A 25,069-nucleotide genomic window follows, 5' to 3' on the forward strand; every position below is an offset into this window, starting at 1 on the left:
TGGGACAGGGTTAAATGTGTGAAGTCACAGTGTGCATTTTCCTTGCTCATAAATACACAAATAACTCAGATGTTGTTTGCTAAAAAAGCAGGCTCGGCTTCTGGGGAAATTAATTAATTAATTGAAGCGCTCATCGAGATTATTTTGTTCACTTTGTTTCTAGCTCCCATATTGGTAGTGTGATGACGTGCTCTGGGTAAATGAAGTTCTTTTTTTTTAGTTTAAATTGAATAAAGAAAATTTAAAAAAAGCCACTTTTCTGTCTTAGTAGCTATTCTAAGACAGAAGAGCAAGGGCAAAGCAAATGCAGTTAAGTGACTTGCCCAGAGACACCCAGCTAGGAAGTGTCTGAGTCCAGATTTGAATCCAGGACTTTCCATCTCCAGCCCTGGCTCTATCCACTGAGCCACCACACTGCCTCCATCTCCTATCCCCCATCCCCTACAGTAGCTTCTTCCTTTCCCTCCTTTCTTCTCCCCTTTCCCTTTCTCTTTGCCTAAGTTCTTCACTTCAGATACAACTGTACTGGAGCCCAGTAAAAATAGATCTCAGGCCCTCGGTGTTTGGTACATCAGTATTATGGGGGATTCTACCTTCAATTCGTTCAGAAGATTATAGAGTCCCCAACCCAGAGCTTGCCTTGAAGGGACCTCAGCCACCTGTCCAACTGCCTTGTTTTACAGAGGAAGAAACTGAAGACTAGGAAGGAGAAGTGACTTTCACAAGGTCATACAGGTCATAATGGTGAGAGGTAGGATTTGAATTCAGATCCTTTGCCTGCAGAACCCATTGGGTGCTTTCCCCACTATTTCATGTTTTCCTTTCAAACTATGTTGGAAGAAGGGGAAATTGAGTCAGCTCTGGGCTGTGGAAAGTTTATAGATTATAGAGACTCCATGCTTTTGCCCCAGAGTTCAGTTATATTTAATAAATGTGTAGAAAGCATCTGCGACATACAAGACATTTTGTTTCCTCCTTAAAATGGAGACTCTAGGAAGAATCAGCCAATCAGAGGGAGAGATCTTAGAGGGTACTTTGAATGTGAAAAGTAGCCCAGGAATGGAGAGAATTTCCAAAGTGAAGATCTGTGATAGCCACAGTCTTTTGGAGATGAGTGAGGAGGGCAGTCTGGAGAGGAATGAAGAACAGAGAGTATTTATTTACATATTGGGATCATAGATCAGGAGCTGAAAGGACCTAAGGGAAACACCTAACCTATTTTACAGATCTGGAAACTGAGGTTTAAGGAGGCTAAATGCCTTCCTTTAAGCCTTACCTCAAATCCTATTTGAGGGGACCATTTGCAGTCCCTCTGGGGGCCCTTCCATCCACTTTGTCTATATCTTGTATCTTTTGAGTTATTTTCATTTTAAGTTATTTATGTTATATTATTTACATGTTGTTTCCCCTGTTAGACTGTGAAGTTCTTTTTTTTTCTTTTCTTTCTTTTTTAAAATTTAGTCAATTTAGAACATAATTCCTTGGTTACAAGAATCATATTCTTTCCCTCCCTCCCCTCCACCCACCCTTCCTATAGTCCACGAGAAATTCCACTGGGTATTACATGTGTAATCAGAACCTATTTTCATATTATTACTATTTGCACTAGGGTGATTGCTTAGAGTCTACATCCCCAATCATATCCCCATTGACCCATGTGATCAAGCAGGTGTTTTTCTTCTGTGTTTCCGCTCCCACAGTTCTTCCTCTGGATGGGATAATATTCTTTCCCATAAATCCCTCAGAATTGTCCTGGATCATTGCACTGCTGCTAGTAAAGTCCATTACATTCAATTGTGCCACAGTGTATCAGTCTCTGTGTACACTGTTCTCCTGGTTCTGCTCCTCTCACTCTGCATTAATTCCTGGAGGTCGTTCTAGCAGACTGTGAAGTTCTTGAGGGCAGGGACTAAGATTTTTGCCTACCTTTCTAGGTAAGCCTGGTGCAAATGGACAATGCCTACCACATGTTAAATACTTTAAAGCTGGTAGACTTAATCTGATTTGTCCCAAGCCATGCATGGAGTAAGGATCAGAGATGGGATTTGAACTCTGGTCCTTTCACTGCAGAGTCAGCATTCTTTGTTATATTCTGGGCAAATTCTCCTTCTCTTTCCTTCTGCTGATTTCAATAAAGAAATGGGTCCCAGGCAACCCCTACAAGACAACAAGTACCTGGAGACCTTCCAGAAAAAAGTTTGTTGTAGAGTATTTTATAGTTTGCCAGTCGCTTTAGAGACATTTTGTTTAAGCCTTGTAACTGAGTTGGATAGTTATTTATTTTTAAAATCCTTACCATCTGTTTTATTATTATTTCTAAGCCAGAAGAGGGTCAAGGGTTGGCAGTTGGAATTAAATGACTTGCCCAAGGCCACATAGTTAGGCAGTGTCTGAGGCGAGATTTGAAGTCAGTTCTTCCCAACTCCAAGACTGGCACTGTATTCAGTTGTCTATTTATTACAGATATGGTTGACCCAATTTTATAGATAGGAAAGTTGAGGCTCAGGGAGTTTCTGGGAACTGTCCATGGTTCTGTCCATGGTTACCCAGTCTTGGAAGTGGGTTTTGACTCTAGGGATGGCTCCCAATTCAGCATTTTATCCCTGACACTGCTGTGTCTCATCCAGAAGTGTCCAGGAAAGAACAGACTTTCCTCAGTCCTCAGATGGCTGGATGTATGTGTCCATCTCTTTAGCTGCAAAAGGGGAAGATTTCTGGCTGGGGCCCCAGACCCAGCATATATGTTTGGCCCTGGCCGGGACCACCTTTGGGGATCCAGCTTCAGGGAGAAAATAGAGGCAACATTCCCATTGCTTTTTAGAAAACAAATAAGCACAAATCCCCTCAAAAACAAACAAATAAAAAACCTTGAGAACAAAACATCTGTGAATGTTAGGAGACAATCATCTCGAATTTTGGCTCTCTGATTTTCAAAGCATCCTTAGGTTTGGGTTCTGCTTTCTCTGTTTGTTTAATTTCATTTTCTCTTGCCTCCTTCCTGGGAGCCCGGCTGCACTTCTAATGGAGTAGAATTCCCTGGGCACATTAGGTCTTCATTTTTATATTTGTTTATTTATTACAGTGCATTTGAATCACTTTGTTCAGAAGTCTGGGTAGCTGGAACTGCTCCATGGGAGCTTTGTGAGAAGACAAAGGATAGGAGGTGGGGAAGGTGATAGGGCCACAACCCAAGAGGGGAACACTGTGAAGAGGACAAGAGGAACAGAGAAGTCGGGGTGGTCAGCCTGAGCTGACCTGAGTAAACATTCAGCCTGAGGTATCTTCCTTCCTTCCCTTTTCTTTTTCTTTTTCTTTTTCTTTTTCTTTTTCTTTTTCTCTTCCTTCCTTCCTTCCTTCCTTCCTTCCTTCCTTCCTTCCTTCCTTCCTTCCTTCCTTCCTTCCTTCCTTCCTTCCCTTCCTTGCTTCCTTCCTTCCTTCCTTGCTTCCTTCCTTCCTTCCTTGCTTCCTTCCTTGCTTCCTTGCTTCCTTGCTTCCTTGCTTCCTTGCTTCCTTGCTTGCTTCCTTCCTTCCTTCCTTCCTTCCTTCCTTCCTTCCTTCCTTCCTTCCTTCCTTCCTTCCTTCCTTCCTTCCTTCCTTCCTTCCTTCCTTCCTTCCTTCCTTCCTCCCTCCCTCCCTCCCTCCCTCCCTCTCCTCTCTTTCTCTCTCTCTCTTTCGTTCTTTCTCTCTTTCTTTCTTTCTTTCTTTCTTTCTTTCTTTCTTTCTTTCTTTCTTTCTTTCTTTCTTTCTTTCTTTCTTTCTTTCTTTCTTTCTTTTCCTTTCTTTCTTTCTTTCTTTCTTTCTTTCTTTCTTTCTTTCTTTCTCTCTTTCTCTCTTTCTCTCTTTCTCTCCTCTTCTCATCTTTCTCTTCTTTCTCTCTTTCTCTCTCTTTCTCTCTTTCTCTCTTCTCTCTCTCTCTCCTCTCTCTCTCTCTCTCTCTCTCTCTCTCCCTCCCTCCTCCCTCCCTTCCTCCTTACCCCCCTCTCTCTTCTTTCTCTCTTTCTTTCTTTCTTTCTTTCTTTCTTTCTTTCTTTCTTTCTTTCCTTTCTTTCTTTCTTTCTTTCTTTCTTTCTTTCTTTCTTTCTCTCTCTCTCTCTCTTTCTTTCTTCTTTCTTTCTTTCTTTCTTTCTTTCTTTCTTTCTTTCTTTCTTTCTTTCTTTCTTTCTTTCTTTCTTTCTTTCTTTCTTTCTTTCTTTCTTTCTTTCTTTCTTTCTTCTTTCTTCTTTCTTTCTTTCTTTCTTTCTTTCTTTCTTTCTTTCTTTCTTTCTTTCTCTCTCTCTCTCTCTCTCTCCTCTCTCTCTCTCTCTCTCTCTCTCTCTCTCTCTCTCTCTCCCTCCCTTCCTTCCTTCCTTCCTTCCTTCCTTCCTTCCTTCCTTCCTTCCTTCCTTCCTTCCTTCCTTCCTTCCTTCCTTCCTTCCTTCCTTCCTTCCTTCCTTCCTTCCTTCCTTCCTTCCTTCCTTCCTTCCTTCCTTCCTTCCTTCCTTCCTTCCTTCCTTCCTTCCTTCCTTCCTTCCTTCCTTTCTCTCTCTCTTTCTCTGTCTCTTTCCCTCCCTCCCTCTCTCCACCCCCCCCCCCACTCATTCCCCCTGCCTGCCTCTCTCAACAAACAACAGAATTTCTAGCTGCTATGGAGGGTTGGTTCAAGTATCAGCTCCTATATCAGCTTCCCCCATCTTCTTCTCCTTTCATCTGCCTAGCTGTTAGTGCCCTCCTCCCATCCTGATATCACTTTGTACATATTTCATATTTACAGTAGGACATTGTTATACGTGAACTGAACACATGCAAATTCAGGTACATGCAACTGGCAATAAAACAAACAAAAGCAGGAAAATACATAGAATGAAAGCTTTTAATTATGCACTAAATCTGCACCATTTCTCCAAGTGGCATAAAATTTCATAGCAGTTTGCCCAGTCAGACTCATTCTCACTCTGCGAAGTGTTAATGTGAGTCATTACATTGTTTTGAGCCAGATATTCGATCCCGTATTAGTCTTTGACCCAAGTTCTCGCTTGTAACGAGTTGTGTCTGTGTCAGAGTATTGCTTCTCTTTGCTTCATTAATGCAATTCAGTTATTAATAATGGCCCCCAAGTATGAGAGCAGTGAGGTTGGCAACTCAGAGAAGTCTAAGGGAAGTCATAAAGTGAGCAGGTATGTTTGTATACGAAATACTAAACAATGGGGTTCACAACTGCATGGAGGATCTTGGGACATACCGGCCATGGAAAATGAGGTTCTGCTGTATTTATGCAAGGTATGTGCATGCCGCTGGTATCAGTTATAGATTTTTACGGGGACTCTCTATCTATATGTGGTTCATGCAGAGGCCTGCACAGCTATCTCTGGAGTCTTGCTTCCTCTCCTCCAAGGGAGACCATGATGCTTGCCTTGAGGGGACAAGGAGAGGAATCAGGAGTCTGGCTGTTCTGTGCTCCTCTGAGAGAGGGGGTACCAGATTGTAATGATCTCTGTTTGCTTCCCTAGATATCGCTGGTCAGGGAGAATGATGTTTTAGGAGTTTTAGGAGCTTTCCTGGTCACTGACTATATTTTAAAGAAGAGTAAAATAAGCTAATACCTGTAGGGAAAGCTCCTTCCCACCAAATGCAAGTTACACAAAAGAACACGACAAATAGTGAATGGTGAGTAAGTCCATTTGTCTAAGCAGATAACAAACTAGAATCTGAGTTCTGTAGATTTAGAACATGCCAGAAGACACATAAGAGTAAATGATCTCTTTAGATAAAAGTGAGATCTTGCCCAATCAGGAGAGATCCTGGTCTTAACCCAACAGGAAATGTCCCGAAGTTTCTAAGGATGCAGGCTGGAAATCCAGGACATGTGGAGGAGCTGAATTCTCCTACATGCCTACTTTTTAAAGTCTATCTCTCTTTCTATATACATATATCAAGTTGATTCCCAAGAGCGCAGGGAACCACACATTACTTCTTTAAAAAATTATTTGTTTGTTAGATTAAAATACCTAGTTAACTCTCTCCCCCTTTCTCTCCCCTCATCAGAAAAAGCATCATTTGACAAAAAGATATATTTATATATAAAACCGTGCCTTACTTATTTCTGTTTCAAGAAGTAGGAAAAACTGGGGGCAGCTGGGTGGCTCAGTGGATTGAGAGCCAAGCCTAGAGACGGGAGTTCCTGGGTTCAAATCTGGCCTCAGACACTTCCCAGCTGTGTGACCCTGGGCAAGTCACTTAACCTGCATTGCCTAACTCTTACCACTCTTCTGCCTTGGGACCAATACATAATATTGATTCTATGACGGAAGGTGAGGGTTTTTAAAAAAGAAGTGGAAAAGACTAATCTCCTCTCCAAAGCTCTCATACAAACTCTATTCCTCACACACCCTCTCCCCAAGCTGGAATAATCATATTTCATGTGTGCCAGGCTGTTCTTCCCAGACACAGCTTGCTCTGGAGTTGGGTTATATTCATGCGTTTTCATATTATTTCTCCTTGAGGGTGTGAATTGTTATATTTTTTTATCTTGGGGTCCCCGGGGACTAGTCCAATACCTGGCATATAGTAGGCACTTAAAAGCACTTAAAATGTCATTTGAATAAATGAATGGAAATTTAACCCCTCTTCCACATGACAGCCGTTTAGATAATTGAAAACCACTAACAAATTTCCCTTGATCCATCTCTTCTCTGAACTAAGCATCTCATCAGCTCATCTCTTATGGTATTAGACATGAATGTTCCCTCTGAATTCAGGTTACCTCTCCAGTTAAAGGCTGATCTGGTGGTGATGAGGGATGAGGGACCATTTTAGGGTCCTGTTTTAAAGGCTATCACACCAAATAAATCCATCTGAAAGGAAAAATCAGGTCAGACACTCAGTTGATAGAATCAGCTCCTTGTTTCCTCATCTACATCTTTACAGAAAATTAAACCTGCGCACACAGATGTTTCCTTTCAAAGAAACACAGACAAGAAACCATAATCGGTATAGTTCAGATTTTGGGACACTTAAAAATGACAATTGGGATCCAATATAATAGGCATTAATTAAGTGCTGGCTCTGTGTAAGAAGCTATCCTGCTTGTCTCTGGGAATACAGAGACAAAAAACCAAGCACACAAAAGAAAAGTCTAGTGGCTACAATCAGTGAAAACACTAGAGGTAGCCTGGAGGAAAGTTTCACATCAGAGCATGGATATGGGGACAAAGAAAGGCGAGTCATGTCCTGGGCTGGTGGACGTCATCATGTTTCAGCCTATACCTACTTGGTGAGCAGTTTTAAACTGAGAAATAATTTTTTTAAATTTTCTGGAATTTTCCAGGTTTTAAAGAATTTTCATTTTTTTCCCCTGTAGTTAATTGTGGGTAACTGAATCAGTGGATACCAAATCAGTGGATACGGGGGCACAACTTCTATACAGATTACTTTGAAGAAGGGAAATTCAGAGAGGCTTCTTGGAGGAAGTTGTACATGAGCTGAGACTTGAAGTGAGCCAAATATTCTACGAAGTAATGGTGGGGAGGGAGTGTATTCTAGGCACAGGGACCTGGGAAGTTGAGACAGAGAATTCTGACTTGGAGGAATAGCAGGCAGACCATTTGGGTCAGAATATGGAACTATCAGTGGAAATCAAGTCCAGGAAGGCTGGAAAAGGTAGATTGAAGGCTGCAGACTCAAAGGCTTTCAATGCCAACCTGAAGAACTGGTATGCTATCCTTCAGGAAATGGGGAGCCCCTGAAGTTTCTGGAGCATGAGAGTGATATCATCAGACATATTATAGGAAGATGATATAGGTCACTAGCTGTGTGGAGGATGGATTGGAGAGTAACCGACAGTCTAGCATGGTGCCTGGAGCATTAATAAATGTTTGTTGATTGACATTTGATCTTTTCCATAGCCCTATTGTGGGAGTAGCATAGACCTTATACCTATTTTGCCAATGAGAGAATTGGGGTTCAGAGAAAGAAGTTAATTAACTTTTTGTAAAGTCACCAGAGTAATGTGTCAGATCTAATCCTTGAAGCCAGTGTCTTTTCTATTTATAACATCATCCTCTTTCAACATGAATTACCTTGGACAAGTCATTTCATTCCATCTCTTAGCTCCAAGTCTTTTCTCTGGCTGACCCCTCATTCCCTGAATATGCTTTTCCTCTGCTACACCAATTACTGACCTCCCAGGCTTCCTTAAATTCCATTTTAAATCCCATCTTCTCCAGTAAACTTCCTCCTCCTCTCCCACCCCACCCCCTTCTTCACTTCCATCTTAGAATCAATACTGTGTATCAGTTCTAAGACAGAAGAACAGTTAGGGCTAGGCAATGGGGGTTAAGTGACTTGTTCAGGGTCACACAGCTAAAAAGTATCTGAGATCAGATTTGAATCCAGGACTTCCCTTCTCTAGGCTCCACTGAACCACCTAGCTTCTCCCCAATCAATCCTTCTTACTTCCAGTGCAATTCCCTCTAATTAATTATTTCCTATTTATCCAGTCTATCACTTCTTTTTTATATACTTGTTGGCATGTTTTCTCCCCCACTGGACTGTAAACTCCTTGAGAGCTTGAGAGAAGGGTGTATAATTAGAATTCGCTCCCAAGAAACTCTCTTTCTCTCAACATCCCACTTTCGTTCTCATGTCATGTCCTTACTTTTTGGAGATAAAGTTTTTGTGTGACCTCACCTCTCTCTCCCTCTCTCTCTCTCTCTCTCTCTCTCTCTCTCTCTCTCTCTCTCTCTCTCTCTCTCTTTCCCCTCAAACTCAGCTGGGAAAGCTGGTTTTTGGCAGGCTTTTACTTTTGCCCTTTTATTTCTTCTGCTTCAAGTGATTATTAATACAGCCTATACATTAATGCATCTTATAAAATACAATACTTGGAGTTATTGGATATTACTTTTAATCTCACGAGGGACCGTCTTTAACCTTTTTTGTTCCAATCCCCTGGGCTTAGTGCAGTCCCTGGCACATAACAGACACTTAATAAATATAGATCTGCTGATTGGGTCTCATCTGCACGAGGGGTTAGCCTAGATCACAGGTGTCATCTAAACACTGCCAAATAGGAGCCCACAACACCCTTCAGTGCAGCCTGGCCCATATTAAAATGTCGGTAAGTAGTTAACACAATAAATAAAAATACAACAGTGCCTGGATAATGTTACGATGTGGTTTTCTACATCCACGTGCAGCCCACGGGGGTCCTCACCTATGGTTTGGTGGCTGCTGTTTCTCCCTGAGCTTGAGGCAGGGAAGATCCTTTTAGTTTTGAGTCCAGGACGCCATGATTCTGAGCCCTGTGCTAGTCTTTGGTGGATTCTGGAGGGGGCAACCTTTCCCCTTTAAGGGGTGAATAGAGGGTTTTCAGAGGCAAAGCTCCCAACTCTTCTTCTGTCCAGCCCAGTTCTTAACCTGGTGAGTTACAGATGGGTCACAATGTAGGAAAACTCCACATACAAAAGTGCTAGAGTTAATAAGCAGATTAAAGGGTGGTAATTCCCATCCCAAAAGGGCTCTGTGCAGGGCACCCTGTGGCTGGAACTCTGGGCTTGGAATGTGAGTGTCTGTAATTACTTATTTAAATATCACTAACTATTTGACTGGGAAACCAAAGGGAAGGGGACCTGTCAGAAATGCCAGTGTCTCCAGAAGGACAATTAATTAATTAATTAGTTTATTTTCTTGTTTATTCATTCATTCGTTTACTTGTTTTATTCATTCATTCATTTATTTGTTTATTTATTTCTTTGTTTATCTATCTATTTCAGTGGTTCTCAACCTTTCTAATGCTGTGACCCCACAATACAGTTCCTCATGTTGCGGTGACCCCAAACGGTGGCTACTTCAAAACTGTAATTTTGCTACAGTTGTGATTCGGAATGTAAATACCTGATATGTATCATGTATTCTCATTGCTACAAACTGAGAGGTTCAGAACTGCTGATCTATTTATCTATCAATCAATTTATTTATTTATTTCTGCATTTCTTTACTTATTTGTTTGTTTGTTTATTTATACCCTTACCTTCTGTCTTGTAATTAGTGCTGTGTATTGGTTCCAAGGCAGAAGAACAGTAAGGGCTAGGCAATGGGGGTTAAGTGACTTGCCCAGGGTCACATAGCTGGGAAGTGTCTGAGGCCAGATTTGAACCTAGGACCTCCTGTTTCTAGACCTGGCTCTCAATCTATTGAGTTATCCAGCTGCTTCCTAGAAGGACAATTTAAATCAACAAGGACATGTGAGTTTGTTGCAAAAAATGTGATGTGGAGCTATGTAAGAAGCCAGCTTGATGTACAGAGTGAGACTCCTGGAAAGGACGCTGGATAAGGAGTCAGGAGAGGTGGGATGGATCCAGGGCTCTGCTGCTTACTAGCTTTTGTGTCCTTGGGACATTCACTTGTACTCTGTGAGCCTCAGCTTTCTAATCTCTAAAATGGGAATAATCACACACTGCCTTTACCAGGAGTGGGATACTCTCTGTTCTAGCCAAACTCTGGCTATTTTCTATCCCCTGGCCATGCCTTGTACCTTCCTTCCTGGGATTGAAAAGAATCTGAGCTAGGATTTGAACCCAAGTCTTCTAAATCCAAATCCAGTGCTCCGCTCTTTTCACTACACCTAGATGGATCAAAGTAGTAATTGAGTCAGTAAATGTAGGCCCCTGCTCTTGGTATCCCCCAGTTATCTTGCTGGTATTTTAGCTGGTGATTCCAGTAGGACAGACTTCCTTATAGGGGCCCCCTTTGCTACTAGGCTTGGGAATCCCATTTGAGATCTTTCCATTGACCTCCCAAGCTTTTATAGTTGATGGAATGCTGGACTCACCTTTGGAAGACTTCAGTTTGAATCCTGCCTTAGACCGTTCCTAGCCGTAAGCTGAGGCAAGTCATGTAATATCTTTTGGCCTCGGTTTCTCCATATGTAAAAATGATATGTTTACATATATGTTTATATATGTTTCTCCATATGTAAAAAACAATAGCACCTCTTTTACAGGGTGGTTTTGAGAATCAAATGTAATAACACATGTAAAGTGCTTTAGAAACACTAAAGAGCTAAAAAAAATACCTTTTGTTCAATCATTTTCAATCATGTCTGACTCTTTGTGACTCCATTTGGGGTTTTCTTGGCAGAGAGCCTGGAGTGGTTGGCCATTTCCTTCTCTGGCTTATTTTTTCTTCTTCTTTTTTTACAGATCAGGAAATTGAGGCAAGCAGGGTTAGGTGACTTGGCCAGGGTCACACATTGAGGAAGTGTCTGAGGCCAGATTTGAGCTCAGGAAGATGAGTCTGACTCCAGTCTGGGCATTCTGTCTGCTTCACTATGTAGCTGCCCCCACATGAATGCCAACTAACATAATACTTACTGCTTAGATAATACAAAGATCTGGCCCCCAAACTAGGATGCTCAATGTCTAGGTTCATCCTAAGCCAGTCTCTTAAGAACAGGTTAGAGAGAAGGTGCCAACATGCATGGGGGGGAGAGTGTTTCCTCACCGGAAACCTCACCTTGACCAATGAAATCCCAAGTGTCTCCTCCCCCTCCCCTCTGGCCGTGGTACCTCCTCCTCCCCCCTCCCCCCCAGCCTGACTGCCTGCTAAACCCGCATCCCAGCAGTGAAGGAGCTTGGAGCTACGTCTCGCCTGGGTGTTTCCCACCACTTCTGGGGAAGCGCGAGTCAGGGAGGCATCAGAGGCTGGGCGGGGACTGCTTGCTCTCAGGCTCAGGGACGACTCTGATGTGGAAACAGGGATTTATCTTCGAGTCTGCCATCTGCTCTGATCCCCCGCATCCCGCATCGGGCCGCCGGGGGTTCTGAGAGAGAACTAAGGCAGCGCCTGGAGGCGGGAGACTGGAGACTGGATGCGAGAGCCACAGGAATGCAGATTGGCAGGATTCTGAGCGGCCTTCGAGGGCACCCTGTACCCCAAGGAAACCCTCCCTGCCCATGGCCACCATTTCTTCCACTAGCAGTTCTGCTCCTTTCTGCCTTAGAGAGTGGCCCCGGGCCCCGAGAGATGTTAAAGGGCACCCGGGGCGCCCCACAGCCAGTGTGGATCCCCAAGACTTTAAGGGCGTTTTTTTTTTCCAACCAGGAGGCAGCATCCCCTCCTCCTGGCCTCAGGGTTTTTTCCTTCCTTCAGTCTTTTAAGGAAATGAGCCTCACTGTTTTTCAACTTTCAAGGACTGCCTAATGTGAATTATTTAATGTACTAAGAGACATGGAGGGAGAGGGAGAGGGAGAGACAGAGAGAGAGAGACAGATAGACAGAGACAGAGAGAGAGAGACAGAGAGAGAGACAGACAGAGGGAGGCAGAGACAGAGAGAGAGAGACAGAGAGAGACAGAGAGAGGGGGAGAGGCACAGAGAGAGAGACTAAGAGACAGAGAGACAGAGACAAACACAGAGAGACAGACAGACAGAGATAGATGGAGAGAGAGGGAGAGAGAGACAGAAAGAGACAGGGAGTATGTGTGTGTAGTACAAAGTTGTAAGCAGAACTCCCTGATCCTGAGAAGGCGATTATTTTGCAGCACTGACTGTGTCTAAGATGAAGACAAGGGAGAAGATCTCTTTGAATGTTAAAGATAGCTGGATCAAAATGATAGATGTCTGAGTCTGGATTTGAAGTTAGGATAGTGAGTGGGGCCTCAAGTCAAGAAAACCTGAGTTCAAATGTGGCCTCACTTAATAGCTGTCAAACCCAATCACATCACCTTGTTAGTCTCAGTTTCCTCATCTGTAAAATGAGCCTTCTCTGGAAATGGTGAACTAGCTGTGTGACCCTGGAGAAATCACTTCACCCTGTTTGCCTCAGTTTCCTCATCTGTAAAATGAATGAACTGAAGAAGGATATGGCAAATGAGTTGCATGACCCTGGACAAGTAACATAACTGCCTCAGTTTCTTCATCTGTCAAATTAGCTAGAGAAGGGAATGGCAAACTAGCTGTGTGATCCTGGGCAAGTCACTTTACTCCGTTTGTCTTAGTTTCCTGATCTGTCAAATGAGCTGAAGAAGGAAATGGCAAACCACTTTGCCAAGTATCTTGGCCAAGAAAATTCCAAATAGAGATCAGGAGAGTCAGACACAAAGAGCTGGTCTCAACTGAAACAGCTGAACAACAGTGACTCTACAGATGTGGGTTCTTGATCATGAGGGGATCAGGCAAGAGAGCATGTGTAGCTCATTCCTTCCTTTTCATTTTGGAAGAGTATATTGATGATATTTTGCCTCTGATTCAGTTTTTTGCTTTTCTTTTCCTAAAGGTATTGTGGGAAGACTATTAATGATACGGGTTTGGATTCTGGCCAAATCCTACCTGTGTGTGAGCCTGTATAAGTCACTTTACTCAGCTGAGCCTTAGTTTCCCCATATGTAAAATAATAGGGTTGGACTAGATGACCTCTAAATGTTAGGCTTTCCTAAACACACTTTCCCAGAGCAAGTCAGAAGTACTTTTTTTCCCTTATGGAGAAGACAGGATGATTCATTCTTGAAAACGAGCATGAACCCATATGTCCATGGTTTAAAGGAAATCATCCTTGGCTTTAGAAATCATCATCATCATCACTACATTGCTAACATTTCTATAGTGCCTACTATGTGCCAGGCATTGTGCTAAGCACTTTACAATTATTGTCTCATTTGATTGTCACAACTCTGGGAGGGAGGTGCTATTATTATTCCTAATTTACAGAGAAGGAAACTGAAGCAGGCAAAGGCTGGAAAGATCACTGGACCATAGATTCAGAAATGGAGGTCTTTAGAGGTTATCTAGTCTAGCCCAGCCCCCTTATTTTACAGATTGGAAAACTGAGAGCCAAAGTGACTTACCGAGGCTCATATACAAGTAGTAAGGGCAGAATTCAACCCCAGGTCATCAGTGTTCTTTCTTCTACACCTTGCTCCTTATTTGGGCTGAAGACAACTGAGAATTTAAATACAAGTTAAAACATCTGTTTCTCCTTGCTGGTTCTGAGCCATTTTTCTCGTCCCTGTGACAATGAGATATACCCTGGTGGAGACAGAGGAGGGGGTGACAACATGTTGTAGACTTAAGTTAAAAAATCAATTGAATTTCAGTGGCCAACGTATTTCTCCTTTGTTACCATTTATGAAGTGTGTGACCCTTGGGTGAGTTACCTCATCTCTCTGGGACTTAGTTTCCCCTTCTAGAAAATGAAGGCAATAACAGAACCCTATTATTGGGATAGCTAAGTGCTACAGTGGATAGAATACCGGGTCTGGAGTCAGGAAGACCTGAGTTTAAATCCAGCCTCAGATACTTGTACTCGCTGTGTAACCCTGGGCAAGTCACTTCACCCTGTTTGCCTCTGTTTCCTCATCTGTAAAATGAGCTGGAGAAGCAAATGGCAAACTAGCTGTATGACCCTGGACAAGTCACTTCACCCTATTTGCATAGCCCTTGTGCTTCTGTCCTAGAGTTGTTACTAGGACAGAAAGTAAAGGTTTTTAAAAAAAGAGTCAGTGGTATCCTTCCAGATAAATTCCTGGAATTTGGATGGGCCCCATCAGTAGGAACATAGAGCTACCTTATGGGGATGCTTCCCCCCATCCCCATTTAGGCTTTCTCTTCTTCTCTTTTGGTGCCATCTTTGGATTTGGGCTTCGGGTCTTGATGAATGGGCAATATGTGACAAATGGAGAACAGTGACAGTGATTTCATCAGTGTAGAGAACTCCCTGATGAGGAAACGCTCTTGACCAATGCAGGCAAGAACCTTCTGTACAACTTAGCTCTTTAAGACTTGCCTAGAGCATCGAGAAGTTGAGTTGACTTGCCCAGGGTCCCAGAGGCAGTATGGGGCAGAACTAGAACTCAGGTGTTCCTGACACTTAGGCTTCCTCTCTTGGCTCACTATGCTGCATTCTCAAAGTGGAATCTATCTACCTCAACTCTTCCAATTCTACTTAACAGTTTATTAAAACAAAAACAAGATCCTTACTATGAGAGGCATTATTGTGTAGTTGGTCTCAGAGAACTGGCTTCTGTTGTATTCCCAGGCAGGTGATGCTTTTCTTCCTTTCTTCCTTTGTTCCTTCCTTTTATTTTAATGAAAGAAAAAATAGTGTGACTAAACAGATAAGGAAAGGCATACTATATGAGATGGCCCATAAGCTGAGCCTTGAAGGAAGCAAGGAAATCTTTTTTAAGGAACCTCAATTTTGTCTTCTGTAAAATAGGGTGTTTTGCCCAGATGATATATCTATAAGGTTGTTTCCTGCTCTAATTCTTTGAGCTCATCATCTTCGTAGATTCTTGTAATCTCCTGATGTCCTTGCTGGCTCATTTTTCTTTTCTTAAAAAAAATTTTTCCCTCAATTACATGTAAAAATAGTTTCCAACATTTTAAAAGGGATTTTGAGTCTTGAATTCTCTCTTTTCCATCCCTCCTTCTTCTCACCTCCCTGAGTCGGTAAGCAATCTGATATAGATTTTACACGTGCGATGATGTAAAACATTTTTCCATATTAATCCTTTTGTGGAAGGAAACGCAAACAAAAAAAATTGAAAAGAAAGTGAAAAGTTTGCTTTGGTCTGGTTTCAGACTCCATTGGTTCCTTCTCTGGAAACAGATGGCATTTTTAAAAATCATGAGTCCTTTAGGATAGTTTTGTATCATTGCATTGCTGAGAATAGCTAAGTTATTCACAGTTGTTCATTATACAGTGTTGCTGTTACTGTGTATAATGTTCCCCTGGTTCTGCTCACTTCATTCTGCTTCAGTTCATGGAAATCTTTCCAGGTTTTTCTGAGCTCCTTCTGCTCATCATTTCTCATAGCACGATAATATTCCATTACATACTATAATTTAGCTATTCCCCAATTGATGGGTATTCCAGTTCTTTGACCCCATGAAAAGACACTGCTTTAAATGGTAATGTACATATATGCCCTTCCCTTTTTGTTTTTTTAAATCTCTTTGAGATGCAAACTTAGTAATGGTATTGCTGGGTCAGAGTGTATGTAGTGTTTTATAGTTTTTTGGGAATAGGTCCAATTACTCTTCAGAACGGTTGAATCAGTTTACAATTCTCCCAACAGTGCATCAGTGTCTCAATTTTCCATGTTCTCTCCAAGTTTTGTCATTTTCCTTTTCTGTCATAATAGCCAATATGATACGTGTGGAGTGGTATCTCAGAGTTGTTTTAATGTGAAGTTCTCTAATTAAAAGTTACTTAGGACTTTTAAAATATGACTGTAGAGAGCTTTAATCACTTTGAGAACTACCTTCTCATATCCGTTGAGCATTTGTCAATTGGGAATGATTTGTTTTCTCATACATTGGTCTCTTTTCTTTGTGTTTGAGAAATGAGGCCTTTATTAGAGATTTGTAAAACATTTTTCACCATTATGATTTCCATGTATTACTCTTCATCCTATTTCACCCCATTTGTCATTTCCTCTCTCCTTTTATTCTGTCCATCCTCAAAAGTTTTAGCTTCTAACTACCACATTCCCCTATTTGTTCTTTTTTTTTCAATCAGCCCCATTCCCTTCTCTTATCCCCTTTCCTTTCCATTTTTTTTATGTTGGATAAGATAGCTTTCTATATCCAACTGATTGTGTATATTCTTCCCTCTTTAAGCCAATTCCAAATGAAAGTAAGGTTCAGGGACTCCCCTTTCCATCTCATCCATCTTCTCTTGACTCTTCTGTTTGACATCCAGGTTTTCCATTCAGCTATGCTCTTTTTGTGAGGAATATCTGAAAGTCCTCTATTTCACTGAATACTCATTTTTTTTTCTCCTAGAGGATTATGCTCAATTTTGCTGGGTAAGTGATTCTTAGTTGAAGTTCTAGCTCATTTGCCCTCTGGAATATCATATTCCAGGCCCTCTAATAATTTAATGGAGAAACTACTAAATCTTGTGTTATTCTATCTGTGGTTCCATGATATTTGAATTGTTTCTTTTTGGATGCTTGCAATATTTTCTCCTTTATCTGAGAGTTCTGGAATTTGACTGTAATACTCCTGGGAGTTATCCTTTTGGGATCTCTTTGAGGAGGTGATTGGTAGATTCCTTCAATTTCTATTTTGCCATCTAGTTCTAAAATATCAGGGCAGTTTTTTTGATAATTTTTGGAAAGATAATGTCTAAACTTTTTTTGATCATGGCTTTCAGGTAGTTCAATAATTCTTAGATTATTTTTTCCTGTATTTTCCAAGTCAGTTGTTTTTCCAGTGAGATTTTCACATTTCTTCTATCTCTTCCTTTTTTGACTTTTGTTGTTTCTTGGTGTCTCATGGAGTCATTAGTCTTCCACTTGCCCAGTTCTAATTTTTAGGAAATGATTTTCTTGAGTGAGCTTTTGTATCTCTTTTTCCATTTGGCCAATTCTACTTTGTAAAGAATTCTTTTCCTCAGTGAATTTTTGTACCCCTTTCCCCATATGGCCAATTTAACTTTTTAAGAAGTTCTTCTCTTCAGTGGATTTTTGTGCCCCCCCATTTTTTACCAATTAGCTTATTCTGTTTTTAAAGTTATTATTTTCTTAAGTATTTTTGTACCTCCTTTACCATGCTGTTGACTTTTTTCAAGACTTTCTCATATCACTCTCATTTCTTTTCCCAATTTTTCTCCTATCTCTCTGATTTTTAAAATATTTTTTGAGCTCCTTTGTTAGTTCTTTTGGACTTGAGACTAAATCATATTTTCTTGGAAGCTTTGGATATAGCAGTTTGACTTTGTTGTCTTTTTCTGAGTTTGTGTTTTGGTCTTCCTTGTCACCAAAATAACTTTGTTGAGTTTCTTTTTTTGTTGTTTGCTCATTTTACAGCTTTTCCCCTTTTATTTTAACTTAAAAAATTAAAATTGGGCTCTGTTCCTACAGTGAAGGATTCCAAGCTCCATGTTCTTTGTGCAACTGCTTTCAGAGCTAGCTCTGTGGATCTATAAGTTTTCAGTTCTTCCAAGGTGATTTTCCAAGCTCTGTGGATTTAAAGTTTTCAGTTCTTCCAAGGTGACGTAAGGATAGGTATGTTTAATACTCTCCTGTGTTCTGGTCTGTGAGTAACCACAAGCACTCTTTTCTGTCTTGGAACTGTAACCAGGGTCTCCTGCTTCCCTGTGACTGCAAGTGCTAGTGTGTACTAGTACTCCCCATCCTGAGACTGTGACCTGGGTTTGGCACCTGGATCTACATATGGGCAGTATGACAAGAGTCTTGCACCCAGAGTCACAAAGGGACCCCCGTAATCTCTTTCTGACCAGTTGTCTGACCCCCCCCCCCAATGTCTGTGGCTGAGAGCTCCTTGAGCCTTTGTTGCTGATTCAGTCCCATCTTTACCACTTTATGTCAAGGCCCGTTGCTGTGGTGGAGCCTGCCTTGGCACACTGCTTTGTACTGCACTCCCACCCTGGTGAAGTAGATTTTTAATGCTGGCCTTCTAAGTTTTTTGGGCTGCAAAATTATTTCACCCTGCCTTTTTGGGCTATGCTGCTTCAGAATTCATTTTGAGGCATTATATTATAATTGTTTGGAGGAGAATTTGGTCACTGGCTTATTTTCAATATGGTCTTTTTTCTCTGAAACTTGAGATGGTCAGGCTGGCCAATGCTATTGATTGTAGGAGACTTCATTGACCAATTGGAGGAGCCAGATTGATCCTGTGGCTGGCTCTTGTGTCAGGATATTGGCATTCTGCTTTGTGTCTAGAGCTGTCTCCTGCTATTGATTAGAAATCACTTTGTGCTGAATGGAATGCCAATCTGTTTAGATCATAGAACATATGTGTCTGTCAATGACCTACTCAGGATTCCCTTTCATGCTTTAGGCTAGGGAACATTGAATAAAATGAGAAATACTTTGAAGGTCAGAGAGCGAGTTATCCCATGTAAATAATGTAGTGAGTGTTGATGTGTGTATAGGATGCTTCAAGGGGAGAGACCATCCACAGTGCTGTCTTCCCCCTTCTTCATAGGATTGTAGATTTAGAATTTGAAAGGACCTTAGCTATTTTCTCCTTCAAATTTCTTATTTTATAGATGTGTAAACTGAGGCCAAGAGAAATGAAGTGATGGCCCAAGATTGGGATTTGAACCTTATGTTTTCCAACTTCCAAATATCATGTTTTCCCCACTCTACCTCATTTCCAGGATGCATGGGGTCTTCAGGGAGGACTAGCATTGCCCTTTTCACATCTTCTTTCTTCCTTTGTTTGGTTTTCACCCAACTCTCACTTGTGGTTCCAAGAAGCTATAGAATGCACAACTGCCACCCCAGCAAGACTATCTCAGCAGATGGATTAAGTCAAGCTGAGGGTAACTAACAGTTCCCAAACGCATTGGGGAAGTAGGGGGATGCCTGCTCCAGGCATGGCAGAGGGGGCAGGTGAGAACAGTTTGCTCCAGTGGTCAGGAAGGCAGCTGAGGCAGGCACGCTTAAGTTCCTAGAGTTTGGACAGACATCCACGAAGCCAAGGTCATCCACCCCATCCCTGGGCATCACTAGCCTTCTTGACATTCATCTTACCACTGGACTGCACTGCCTGTGGAAGGGCTGATGATTTTGTGCAACTGTGCCTCCCTTAGATCCATTTCCATGGCAAGCCACTGAATGAGTCATTGGTTTTCTTTGAAAATGAAGGACGAGCTACAACAACCACCTCATTTCCACACCATCCTGACTTAAATGCCAGCTTGCCCAGGGAAGCTGATGTTTGTACACTGGCATTTGGAAACCATTATTAAGTAGATTTTATTTCCTTCAGCCTGAATGCCAATTACTGAAGGCTTTGGGGACAAGTGAAGTGTCCCAAATGCACACAGTGTAATTTCAAACAATTCTTGGAAGTCTGGGATTCTGCAGCTCCCTCCCACTTTGGCCCAAGTGGACAAACAAACACTGATTTATGATTAATGGCTATTTTGGGAAACGTAAAAAGCTTTGATTCTTAAATCAGTCTGCTCCGAGGTGCTTTTATTCACTGCCTTGTTCCCATGAGTAGAAATCACAGAACTGGGCATCTTGGGGGGAGAGTTATTTAGGTGTTATGTGATGGAGCTGGGATTGGAACCTGGGTCCAACGACTCCAATTGCCATTGCCCTCCCCGCCCACCCCCCCCCCCCCACTGGAACATGTTTTCATGCTATCCATACCAAATGAGACCTGGTTCTGTCTTTGCTGGTTGGCATTGGCCAGATGCGTAGTAGGGTCCTAGTTACTCATTCTCTTCCCAATGTCATGGTAGATCTCAAGGCCCTTTCATGGTTCTTATGTGTTACTACTGGTTTAGAGATTTCCTTTTCATTAAAACACCCTTTTTTCTTTTCCTAGAAAATGAAGAGTAGGTGCCATATTGGGTATCTTTTTAAAAAAATTGAGAGCTTTTATTTTTAAAATTGCTATCATTTCCCAATATGTTTCTATCTTTCCCTTGTCCAAAGAGTCATCTACCATAATGACAAAAAAAAAGAAAAAGAAAAAAAATTTCAGAAAAACAAAACAAATATATCAACTATAACCTGTAGTATAGTGTTTGATACCCATAATCCTCCATCTCTGAAAAGATGGGCAGCAGCCGAATTCTCATATCTCATATTTGGAGACAAGTTTGCAAATCATCATTGTAGAATTTCAGTTTTTTTTTGTTCTTTCCATTTACATTGATAGTTATATATTTTGTTTTCCTGATTCTTCTAAATTCACTTTGCATTAAATTCAACTGGCTTTAAATTAAAAAAAGAAGAAACACACCCAATCCGATCTTCAATTGTCAGAACGTCGGGTTGTGTGGAAGAGAGAAATAAATGTCTGATAGGTCTGGATTTCAGTCACATCATCAATAGAAGAAGTCAGAGAGATATCTGGACTATTGTCCTTCTCCTTCTTTCTTCTGCCTTCAAAGACCACCTCCAGATATCTCTCTGACTGCTTCTATTGATGATGTGACTGAAATCCAGACCTATCAGACATTTATTTCTCTCTTCCACAGTTGTTAGTATTCTTATTAATTATTGTGAATGGAGTTTTGATGTCCCTTCTACAGAGACTCTGGACACTTTTACTGTATTTTAATAAAGGACAGAGGCGGATGAAGTTGATATTACATTTATATCTCATATGTCGTGACCCTCTAGCAGAATGTAAGCAATTTGGGGGCAATGGCTATGTTTAATTTTTTCTTTGTATCCCTTGGACCTTGGAGATCATTGTGCCTCATCTTAAAAAAATTATCATCACGTACAACATACTTCCATATTGTAACAGCACACTCTTACATAACCCAAACCCCCAAATTAAACCATAAGTACACCGGTAGGAAGAGAGTATGTTTTGATCCGCATCTATCTGACTCTAACAGTTCTTTCTCTGGAGGTGGATTGCAGTCCTTGTCATAAGTCTTTCAGGATCATCCCAGATCATTGCATTGCTGAGAGTAGGGACATTTTCACCACTGATCATTGTACAATATTGCTGTTACTGTGTACAATGTTCTCTTGGTTCTATTTATTTCACTCTACAACAGTTCATGCAGATCTTTCCAACTTTTTCTGATATCACTCATCTTACTTATCATTTCAGATAGCACAATAGTATTCCATCACTAACATGCACCATAATTTTTTCAGCCATTCCTTGATTGATGGACAGCCCCATAATTTTGAATTCTTTGCCACTACAAAAAGAGCTGCTATAAATATTTTTTGTACAAGTACATCATTTCCCCCCTTTTTTATTATCTCTTTATTATAGAGAACCTGTAGCAGTATTACAGGATCAAAGCACATGCACAGTTTTATAGCCATTTGAGCATAGTTCCAAATTGCCTTCCAAAATGGCTGGATCAGTTCACAACTCCACCGACAATGCATTAGTTTCCCAATTTTGCTCTTTATATCCCATATTATAGATAGTGAAGAATCCCTTTAGTAGGATCCATGACAGAGAATCATCTAGCTCTGCTTGCTAACTTCTTTTTATGGGGTATTCACTATATGCCAGGGAAGGTAGGTGGCATAAATGGTCAGAGCAACTGATCTGGATTCAGGAAGCACTGAGTTCAAATTTGACCTCAGATACTTAATAGCTATGTGAACCTGGGAGAGTCACTTAATCTTGCTTTCTTCAATTTCCCCATCTGTAAAATAAGCTGGAGAAGGAAATGACAAACCACTCTAGTATCTTTTCCAAGAAAATCCCAAATGGGGTCATGAAGAGTCAGATTCACTGAAATGTCCAATCAACAACAGTATTACACACAAAGATTAATTGAAGTTTGATCCTTTTTCAGAAGATACCATTCTTGTGACTGAGTTCTTTTTTTCTTATCTTTGAATTAAGTCCTTTTGGTTTTGCTTAAGACTAAGAATATCTCATATAAATCTTCTGCTGGGTCTGTTATATGCCCATTTTTCATGGACTCTGGGAGTCCATTGGATCATTGGATCATCCCAGCTCTCTTTAATGGAAAGTGGTATTTCTTTCTTTTTTCTTTTTGAGGTATTTGCATAGGGAACTCCCAGAGGAAACTCTCTGTCAAAGCAAATTGCAGACTTTCCTGCAATTTAGGGTATTAGAGAATTCCTAGAAAACTGAGAGGTTAGGCAACTTACCCAAAGTCACACAGTCAGTGTATGGCTAACGTGGGACTTGAACTCAGACCTTCCTGACTCTTGAGACTGAATCTCTATCCATTATATATGATGGTACGAACAAAGGCTACCTACTTTAAAAAATCAATGTCAAGCGGCATTGAGAAAAATCATTTAAACTCTATATGACCACATCCTACACATCCATCAAGGTTCAGAATAAGTTCTACCTTTATTTGTTTGTCTGTGAATTCAGTTCTGAACCTGCCACCTCTCATCCATCTCTTCCTTCCGTGAAGTTCCTAAGAGTTGATCTCATTTTTTTTTAGCATTTTAAGGTTTATAAAGTACTTCTCTCATAACAACATTGTGAGGTTGATAGGAAAAGTATAATCATCTCCACTGAGATCCATTCTTCATTGAGAAGGAGAGGAGGAAAATCAGTAGGTTAAATCACTTCCTTAAAGCCACTAGGGCTGGGATTTAAATGTAGGTCTCCTGACCTCAAGATTGTTCTACGTTTTATCAGAGGATCATATAGGAAGGGACTTTAGGCTACCATCCAACCCAGTCTTCTTATTTTATAGCAGAGGAAATTGGGGTCCAAAGAAGGGAAGTGGCTTGTTCTAGGTGGGGAGATCCTAGATACGAATCATTCCTATAGTTTTAAAAATAATTTCCCCCAGACTGCTCTAGCTCAGGAGCACAATGAATCTGAAAATATAAGAAGAGTACAAAGAATACTTAAGGTATTGCTCATATATAAGGGAATATAAGAATAGGATGAAGAATACTTAAGGTATTGCTTATATGTAAGAGAATATAAGAATAGGATGAAGAATACTTAAGGTATTGCTCATATATAAGGGAATATAAGAAGAGGATGAAGAATACTTAAGGTATTGCTTATATGTAAGAGAATATAAGAATAGGATGAAGAATACTTAAGGTATTGCTCATATATAAGGGAATATAAGAAGAGGATGAAGAATACTTAAGGTATTGCTTATATGTAAGAGAATATAAGAATAGGATGAAGAATACTTAAGGTATTGCTCACATATAAGAGAATATAAGAATAGGATGAAGAATACTTAAGGTATTGCTTATATGTAAGAGAATATAAGAATAGGATGAAGAATACTTAAGGTATTGCTCATATATAAGGGAATATAAGAAGAGGATGAAGAATACTTAAGGTATTGCTTATATGTAAGAGAATATAAGAATAGGATGAAGAATACTTAAGGTATTGCTCACATATAAGGGAATATAAGAAGAGGATGAAGAATACTTAAGGTATTGCTTATATGTAAGAGAATATAAGAAGAGGATGAAGAATACTTAAGGTATTGCTCACATATAAGGGAATATAAGAATAGGATGAAGAATACTTAAGGTATTGCTTATATGTAAGAGAATATAAGAATAGGATGAAGAATACTTAAGGTATTGCTCATATATAAGGGAATATAAGAAGAGGATGAAGAATACTTAAGGTATTGCTTATATGTAAGAGAATATAAGAATAGGATGAAGAATACTTAAGGTATTGCTCACATATAAGGGAATATAAGAAGAGGATGAAGAATACTTAAGGTATTGCTTATATGTAAGAGAATATAAGAAGAGGATGAAGAATACTTAAGGTATTGCTCATATGTAAGAGAATATAAGAAGAGGATGAAGAATACTTAAGGTATTGCTCACATATAAGAGAATATAAGAAGAGGATGAGGAATACTAAAGGTATTGCTCACATATAAGAGAATATAAGAAGAGGATGAGGAATACTAAAGGCTGGCTAGGTTTTCTGGACTTGAGAGTTGCCTAGATAGCTCAGGTCAGAGATAAAAAGAAAATATTTGAGCTATAGTCCCATAAGTCTCCTGAGAGTATTCTCTAATCAGTATTTTTTTAGATAGACACTTTTAATTTTTTTGAATTTATTTATTTATTTAGGATATTTTTCCATGGTTAAATGATTCATGTTCCTTCCCTCCCCTTTTTCCTCTCCCCTCCCAGAGCTGACAAGCAGTTCCACTGGGTTATACATGTATCATTGTTCAAAACCTATTTCCATGTTATTCATATTTTCAATAGAGAAATGTCTTGTATTCCTATAATTTTTTTTACAAAAAATATTTATGTACTAATTTTTTTTTTTACTAAACAAAGAAAGTGCTGACTTAGGCACCAAGTCACATAATCCTTAAATCGAGTTTGTAATTCATGATGTGAAAATAGTACAAGTGGGAACATGTGGGAAAATTAGCCCCACCCTACCCCTCATCCAAATCCAGGAAGGTGGTGATGGGGCCTAAGAGGGAATGCACCATCTGCCAGCTTCCTATTTTGACTAATTATTCTTTCGAACTAGGTGATAAGCTTAGTTATTTCTGTATTTCTGAAGGAATGTAAACGCAGTCAAAATAGAAATGTAGCAATTTTTAAATGGAACAATCTTTTTGAGATCATTATTTAAAATATTTTCCCTCTCTATGTTTTAGTGCTCTGAGACAAAGT

At 40.4% G+C, this 25,069-nt stretch overlaps 1 protein-coding gene and 1 long non-coding RNA gene across 3 annotated transcripts in view; one reads left to right on the forward strand and one right to left on the reverse strand.

The window, feature by feature from the left end:
- The window catches only part of LOC103102719 (uncharacterized), an 18,446-nt gene extending 330 nt beyond the window's left edge, over positions 1 to 18,116 (reverse strand). Inside the window, exons 1-5 of one of the 2 annotated variants that reach the window (XR_465901.3) lie at positions 17,517 to 18,116; positions 14,949 to 15,045; positions 13,817 to 13,910; positions 9,188 to 9,390; positions 6,740 to 6,830 (exon numbers count right to left, since the gene is read on the reverse strand). This is a non-coding gene — a long non-coding RNA (uncharacterized LOC103102719). Of the gene's footprint in view, positions 1 to 6,739; positions 6,831 to 9,187; positions 9,391 to 13,816; positions 13,998 to 14,948; positions 15,046 to 17,516 lie in introns of both variants that reach the window. The other variant, XR_465902.3, reaches the window with a different exon arrangement.
- The window catches only part of LOC130458228 (transmembrane protein 132B-like), a 219,070-nt gene that overhangs the window by 84,328 nt on the left and 109,673 nt on the right, over positions 1 to 25,069 (forward strand). The gene's annotated exons all lie outside the window — the stretch shown is intronic.

The sequence above is a fragment of the Monodelphis domestica genome, chromosome 3, assembly GCF_027887165.1.
Source record: "Monodelphis domestica isolate mMonDom1 chromosome 3, mMonDom1.pri, whole genome shotgun sequence".
In the NCBI taxonomy this organism is placed as follows: domain Eukaryota; kingdom Metazoa; phylum Chordata; class Mammalia; order Didelphimorphia; family Didelphidae; genus Monodelphis; species Monodelphis domestica.